At 39.0% G+C, this 6,595-nt stretch overlaps 1 pseudogene across 1 annotated transcript; it reads left to right on the top strand.

Moving 5' to 3' along the window:
• The first annotated feature begins 3,442 nt into the window (after window positions 1-3,442).
• On the top strand, window positions 3,443-6,347 carry LOC308244779 (histone deacetylase 2-like; annotated as a pseudogene). The gene is made up of 3 exons: window positions 3,443-3,588; window positions 5,058-5,360; window positions 5,472-6,347. The product of its transcript is annotated as a histone deacetylase 2-like (transcript).
• The last annotated feature ends 248 nt before the right edge of the window (window positions 6,348-6,595 follow it).

The raw sequence follows: 6,595 nt of genomic DNA, 5'->3' as shown, positions 1-6,595 counted from the left end.
GGGAGAGGGATAGAGAGATAGAAACATCGATGAGAGAGAAACATCGATCAGCTGCCTCTTGCACACTCCCCACTGGGGATGTGCCCGCAACCAAGGTACATGCCCTTGACCGGAATCGAACCCGGGACCCTTCAGTCCGCAGGCCCACGCTCTATCCACTGAGCCAAACCGGTTTCGGCAGTCTGTTTGTTTTTAATTGCTCAAGTTCTCCTCTTCTTCCCTCTGTATAATTTCCAGATTTTTATCTTCGATAGCACTAAGTCTTTCCTCCATCTGGTCAGTTCTGTTTTCAAGCTCCTTAGTTCATTCTTAATCTCTTTTATTGAGTTCTTCATCTCCAGAATTTCTATTTGTTTATTTTCTTAAGTTTCAATCTCTTTGGCATAGTACTTTTTTTTATTTTTTTAATGATTTGGTTTCTGAATTCATTAAACTACTTACCATGTTTTATTATATTTTGTTGAGTTCTTCCATTACTGCCATTTTAAATTATCTTGTTTAAATCACATATTTCCATGTCTTTAATTTTATTTTCTGGAGATTTTAATTTTCTTTCTGAGTTACCTCAATACCTTGGTTTATCACAGTATTTGATACATGTCTTTTCTGTCTAGGCAAATATGTATCAGTAGCACTTTTCTAGTAAATTTATAAGAAGTCTTTCTATTATTTTGAGTAGGTGGTGCAGAATCACAAGATTTTTAGCACTCTTGTACTTTTCTGGCTTTACATATCTCCCTTGGATGATACAGATGACCTTTGTTCCTTGAGAAGGTTGGTGCCCCACAGTGATCAGATCCCAGGGGACCAACCCCACAGGGCAACTCAGTGGGTGATGGGGGTCTAAATTTCTGAAATCTCAGTGTTGTTCCCTGAAGCCAAATGACCGCCATAAATGTAGTGTCAATGTGTCTGTGTGGAGAGAGCTGGGGAAACCCAATCTGTCTTCTTTGTTGCTTTGCCTTCTCAGTGATGGCAACCAGCAGACTTCTGCGGTGTCCTTCTGGTGCCTCCACTTGACCTTGCCATTAGTCACAGAGTGTATCTTTCACTCAGGGAAAACATATTTCTGTAGTACTAATTCTTGGGCTTGAAGATAATGCGCTCTGCTTCCCAACAAGAAGCGCGAGGGGAGAGAAGCTCAGGGCCTGGCTCTGTGGCTTTGTTTCGGTTTGGAATGACCATTGCCAGACAACCATGGCTGCACCTCTTCGCTCCATTCCTGCCCATGGCATTGGGCTCAGCTCAGCTCATACTGCCCACTCCTGCAGGAATGCTCACAAATCTCATTGGTACTGTGGATGAAGGGCATGCTATCCACACCTGATTCCTTCCCTCTCCAAGCTTCACCCCGCAGTGAGCTCCAGGCTGCAGGGCTGCATCTGAGTCTTTTGTGAGCTCTTCTTCCTTCTCCCCTTTCTGGTTCAATCCCACTTACACACTTATGCGGATCTCTCAGACGTGTTTGTGTTTTGAGCAAGGACTCCTTTGTCGAATTACTGTTCAAATTGTGGAAACTTCGAGGAGAGAGATCAAGGGTTTCTCTCACACCGCCATTGCTCTGATGTCCTGGGACACTACATACATAATTATTAAGAATTTCTTAGATGCTTATATATTAAAAAAAGTGTAGCACATTTATAATATGAAATGATATAATATAGTTCTCTAGGCTTCCTATGTTGTTTTTACAATTATTTTTTCCTAGTTAATGTCATCAATTTTGATTTAACTTATTGGGAGAAATCATCATGTCTTATTAAAAAAAGGTTAGGATAAAGAACTTCCATCTATCTATTACAATTTAGCCTAATTTGCCAATCTTATTTAGGTTATCTGGCTAGTGACCTAGATTATAATTTATTATCATACTGTGTTTATACACACTTTATTTTTCAGTAACATAATTCTATACTAAACTATATATATACTGAATGGCCAGATTATTATGACCACCTGAGGTTTGTAGGCAAATTAGCCATACACTGCATCGTATGGGATATGGAAGCTGAAGGCCGGTTCGAACACCTTTGCAGTCTGCAGTTACCAAGATAAAATGTCTCCAGTTCGCACAGGAACACAAGGATTGGACAGTTGAGCATTGGAAAGAGTCATGTGGTCTGATGAATCACGTTTCCAGTTGCATCATGCAGATGGCAGAGTGAGAATTTCACGGAAACAGCATGAAAGCATGCATCCCACATGCATGAGTACAACCCTTCAAGCTGGTGGGGGCAGTGTTACGGTTTGGGGCATGTTTTCCTGGCATGATTTGGGCCCTTTAATTCATGTGGAACAACGTCTGAATAGCACAACATACCTAAGTATTGTTGCTGATCAAGTTCATCCTATCATGTTGATGGCGTATCCCAATGGAGATGGCTTCTTCCAACAAGTGCCATGCCACAGTGCTCGTATTGTGCAGGAGTGGTTTCAAGAACATGAGGGAGACTTTACCTTGCTTAGGTGACCCCCACAATCACCAGATCTCAATCCAATTGAGCATTTGTGGGACGAAGTTAAAAGAGCCATCAGGCAGCTGGTTCCATAACGATCAAATCTCACAGAACTAGACAGTGCTATTCATCAGACATGGTGTCAGATTCCTCGCATAACCTTTCAACATCTCATGGAGTCAATGTCAAGAAGAATTGCTGCAGTATTGAAGGCAAAATGTGGCCCAACAAAGTACTAATGGGGTGGTTATAATAATCTGGCCACTTAGTGTATATTCACAATTTTATATAATATGTACTTCAACTCATGTATCTTCTTTGTAGGTTCCTACAATTCATTCTAGTATTTCTCAATCCTATATAATAAAAGTGTAATATGCAAATTGACCCTAATGACGGAATGACCAAACGACCGCTCGGCCAGTCACTATGAGGCGCACTGATCACTTCTCAGTCCCTTTCCCTGGACAGCAGGCTCTGATCACCCGATGACAAACGGGGAACCGGAGGTGTGTGGTGGCAGGGGGTGGGGCTGGCTGCGGGCAGCAGAGGAAGATGGCCCTGATCACAGGCCAGGCATAGGGAAAGTACCCAGACACGAATTTCATGCGCTGGGCTTCTAGTTGATTTATAAAAACCTTTACTACTAAAGGCAGTTTTTATTAAGTATGAAAAACTTTTTGATATCTTTATTTAGTAAATAAAATTTTAATTTCTCCCTTCTTGTTCCTCTCTCCCTGAAACGTGTGGGCTTTTCATTAATCATAAGAATGCATCGATTCTTGTCTGGCTATAAGTCAAAGATAAGATTTTCAAGTGTGTTTCATATGATCCTTTCAAAAGGTTTTCTTCCTCTTCTTGCCCAGTCATGGAAGCAGGAGGAGCCAGAGCCCGGAGCTGCCTGTGGCCCTGATGCCCATGGTGTACTGTCAAGGAGGTGGCAAAAAATAAAGGGCTACTAGGCCAGTTGTGATATTTGAAATTATTATTATGGACAGGGCCATCTTATGACATCTCATAGAATCCACATGACCCATAACTTGATGCTAAGTTATGAAATATACGGAAAAATGGAAATACACAGTCCCCATAGAGCCACTGCTAAAGAAATAACAAAATAACACAGTGATTAGTACATCAAAATTCTACATTCACAACACAAAGTACTAACCACTATACAATCAAGACCATAAGCAACAAAATCTCAGACATCTCACATAGCAGAATTTTCACCAATATATCGCCTAGGGAGAGAAACCAAGGAAAAAATAAACAAATGGGACTACATCAAAATAAAAAGCTTCTGGAAAGCAAAATAAACCATCAACAAAATGAAAATGGATTCCATTTTATGGGAGAACATACTTGCCAATGATACATCTGATAAGGAGTAAATTCCAAAATATATAAAGAACTCATCGACTTAACAAAAAGAAGACAATACAATTAAAAAATGGACAAAGATGCTCACCCAGTGTTTTTCAGTGGTTGAGTCTTGACCCATGAACCATCCAGGTTTGATTCCCAGTCAGGGCACATGCCTAGGTGTGGGCTTCATCCCCAGTAGTGGGCATGCAGGAGTCAGCGATCATTGATTCTCTCTCTTCATTGATGTTTCTATCTCTCTCTCCATCTCTCCTTCTCTCTCTCTAAAATCAATAAAAACATTTAAAAAAAAGGGCAAAGGACCTAAATAAACACTTTTCCAAAGAGGACATACAGATTGCAAGGGGACATATGAAAAAATGCTCAGTCAATAATTGTCAGATATATTCAAATTAAAGTGACAATGAGATGTCACCTCACACTTGGCAGAATGGCCACCATCAACAAATCAACAAACAAAGGACAAGTGACAGCAAGGATGTGGAGAAAAGGGAACCCTAGTACACTGCTGTGGGAATTCAGACTGGTGCAGCCACTGTGGAAAACAGTATGGAGTTTCCTCATAAAAATTAAATATGTAACTGCCATTTTATCCAGTGATCCCACTTCTAGGAATATAAGAATCCTGAAACACCAAGCAGAAAGAAAATATTCACCCCAATGTTCATAGCAGTGCTATTTATAATAACTAAGATCTGGGAATAGCTCAAGTGCCCATCAGTAGATGAGTGGATAAAAAAAATTATGTGGTACATTTACACCATGGAATACAATGCAGCTATTAAAAACACACACACAAAGAAATCTCTTACTTTTTGAGACAGCATGCCAGGACCTAGAGAGTTTCATTCTAAGGGAAATAAGACAGTAAGAGAAGGACAAATATCCCGTGTTCTCACTTATATGTGGCATTTAATGAATAAAATAAACTGATGAACAAAATAGATCCAGAGACATGAAAGCATGGAACAGACTGAGGAATCTCAGAGGGAAGCGGGGAGGTGGAAAGAGATTAACCCAAGAATTTATATGCCTTTATGTCATGGATAGAAATAATAGTGTGATGAAAGGTTGGGAGGTTAGGGTGGAGGACATCAGTGGTGGGAAAATGGGAGACATCTGTAATACTTCCAACAATAAATCCGTTTTTTAAAAGATCTATCTAAAATGTTGTTACATATGAAATGCTCAACAAATGCTTCTTGTTATTTTTGAAAAAAAATCTTTGCTACATTCAATAAGACCAGATAACAAGTCTGAGTATAGTAAGTATATGCAGAGATTTGATATTGGAGAGCATTGTCCCATGTTTGATGGACTCTTTCTTTGTCAGCTCTCAACTGGTGGCTCAATTGCTGGGGCTGTGAACTTATACCTACAATAAACTGATGTGACTGTTAATTGGGCTGGAGGATTACATCATGGTAAGGAATCAGAAGCATCAGGATTCTGTTATGTTAATGATACGGCGCTTGCCATCCTTGAATTACTAGTGTATCATCAGAGAGTCTTATATTGATACTAGAGGCCCGATGCACGAAATTCGTGGAAGGGGCTTGGCCCTTGCCGCTGTGCTTCCTCTGGAAGGACGTCTGGTCTAATTAGCATATAACACTTTTATTATTATAGATTGATATATCCATCGTGGTGATGGGGTTAAAGTAACTTTTCAACAGATCATGTAGCAAATGCATCATTCCTAGAAGTAGACTTGAGGGATATTGCTAGAGGGAAAGGCAAGCACTATGCTATCAATTTTCTAATGAGAATTGAGATGGATGATGAGTCATATGGGCAGGTATTTATGCCTATTATCTGTAAAGTGATGAAGATGCATCAACCTAGTTAGAGTTTGGGGCAGACTCACTATCTGGCAATAAACTTGATTGTTTCAGTCTGATGCTCAAACATGTAGAACTTATAAAATCTTTCAATTTATCATTTCTGATGCTTTCAGAATGTAGATACATAATTTATAATGTTGCTTAATGTTCAACATATGAGATTACAGTTGCCCATGATTGTGAGATTATCAATGAGTTGCCATATAATGATTACTTTGAGATTTTGGACCAGGCTTGAAACTTTGTTAGTCCTTCAAACATGACAAAACAAAACACTCCAGAATATATGGAAAAGGTATTTATTTGAAAATTTACAAATGTTCCCTTGTGCACCTGGTGCTCAAATGCAAGCTATTCCAGAAGATGCTTTTCATAAAGACAGGGGAGATAAAGGAGAAAATGCAGACTAGAGAATTTCTATTTGAGCACAAGACAAGTTGATAGTTTGTGATGAAGAATTCTGATTCAGAGAAAGAAGAAGAAGGAGATCATAGAAGTGTGGCTGATCATAAGAAAGGGGCAAGAAAACTAGAATGAAGAAAGATAAGACGGAAACAAGTAAAAAAAGCAGATGCTAAGGAAGACAATAAATCCAAGGGTAATAGTGGTGAAAAAAACAGGTACCAAAGGAGCCAAATTAGAACAACTCAGCATCCCTTGAATTTGAGTCTCAACAATTTCAGAAAACACAAAATGAGATAGAGTGAGAGAAAATATTAGAAAGAAAAATGTTTTATTTTTGAAGACTTCTGGCTTCATTTTATACTACTTTGGCATGAATCATATTTTCAAACTGTTGGATTTTTTTGCAGCAAGTTTTAGTATAAGTTTTCTAATTATGAGACAAAATTTATTTTCACCATGCTTTATATGAGAGTTAATAAAATTGATGTGAGTTATTATGTCAAA

Source organism: Plecotus auritus (genome assembly GCF_963455305.1).
Source record: "Plecotus auritus genome assembly, chromosome: 3".
Classification (NCBI taxonomy): domain Eukaryota; kingdom Metazoa; phylum Chordata; class Mammalia; order Chiroptera; family Vespertilionidae; genus Plecotus; species Plecotus auritus.
The sequence above is the reverse complement of the archived record's forward strand: the minus strand, read 5'-3'. Positions and strand labels throughout refer to the sequence as shown.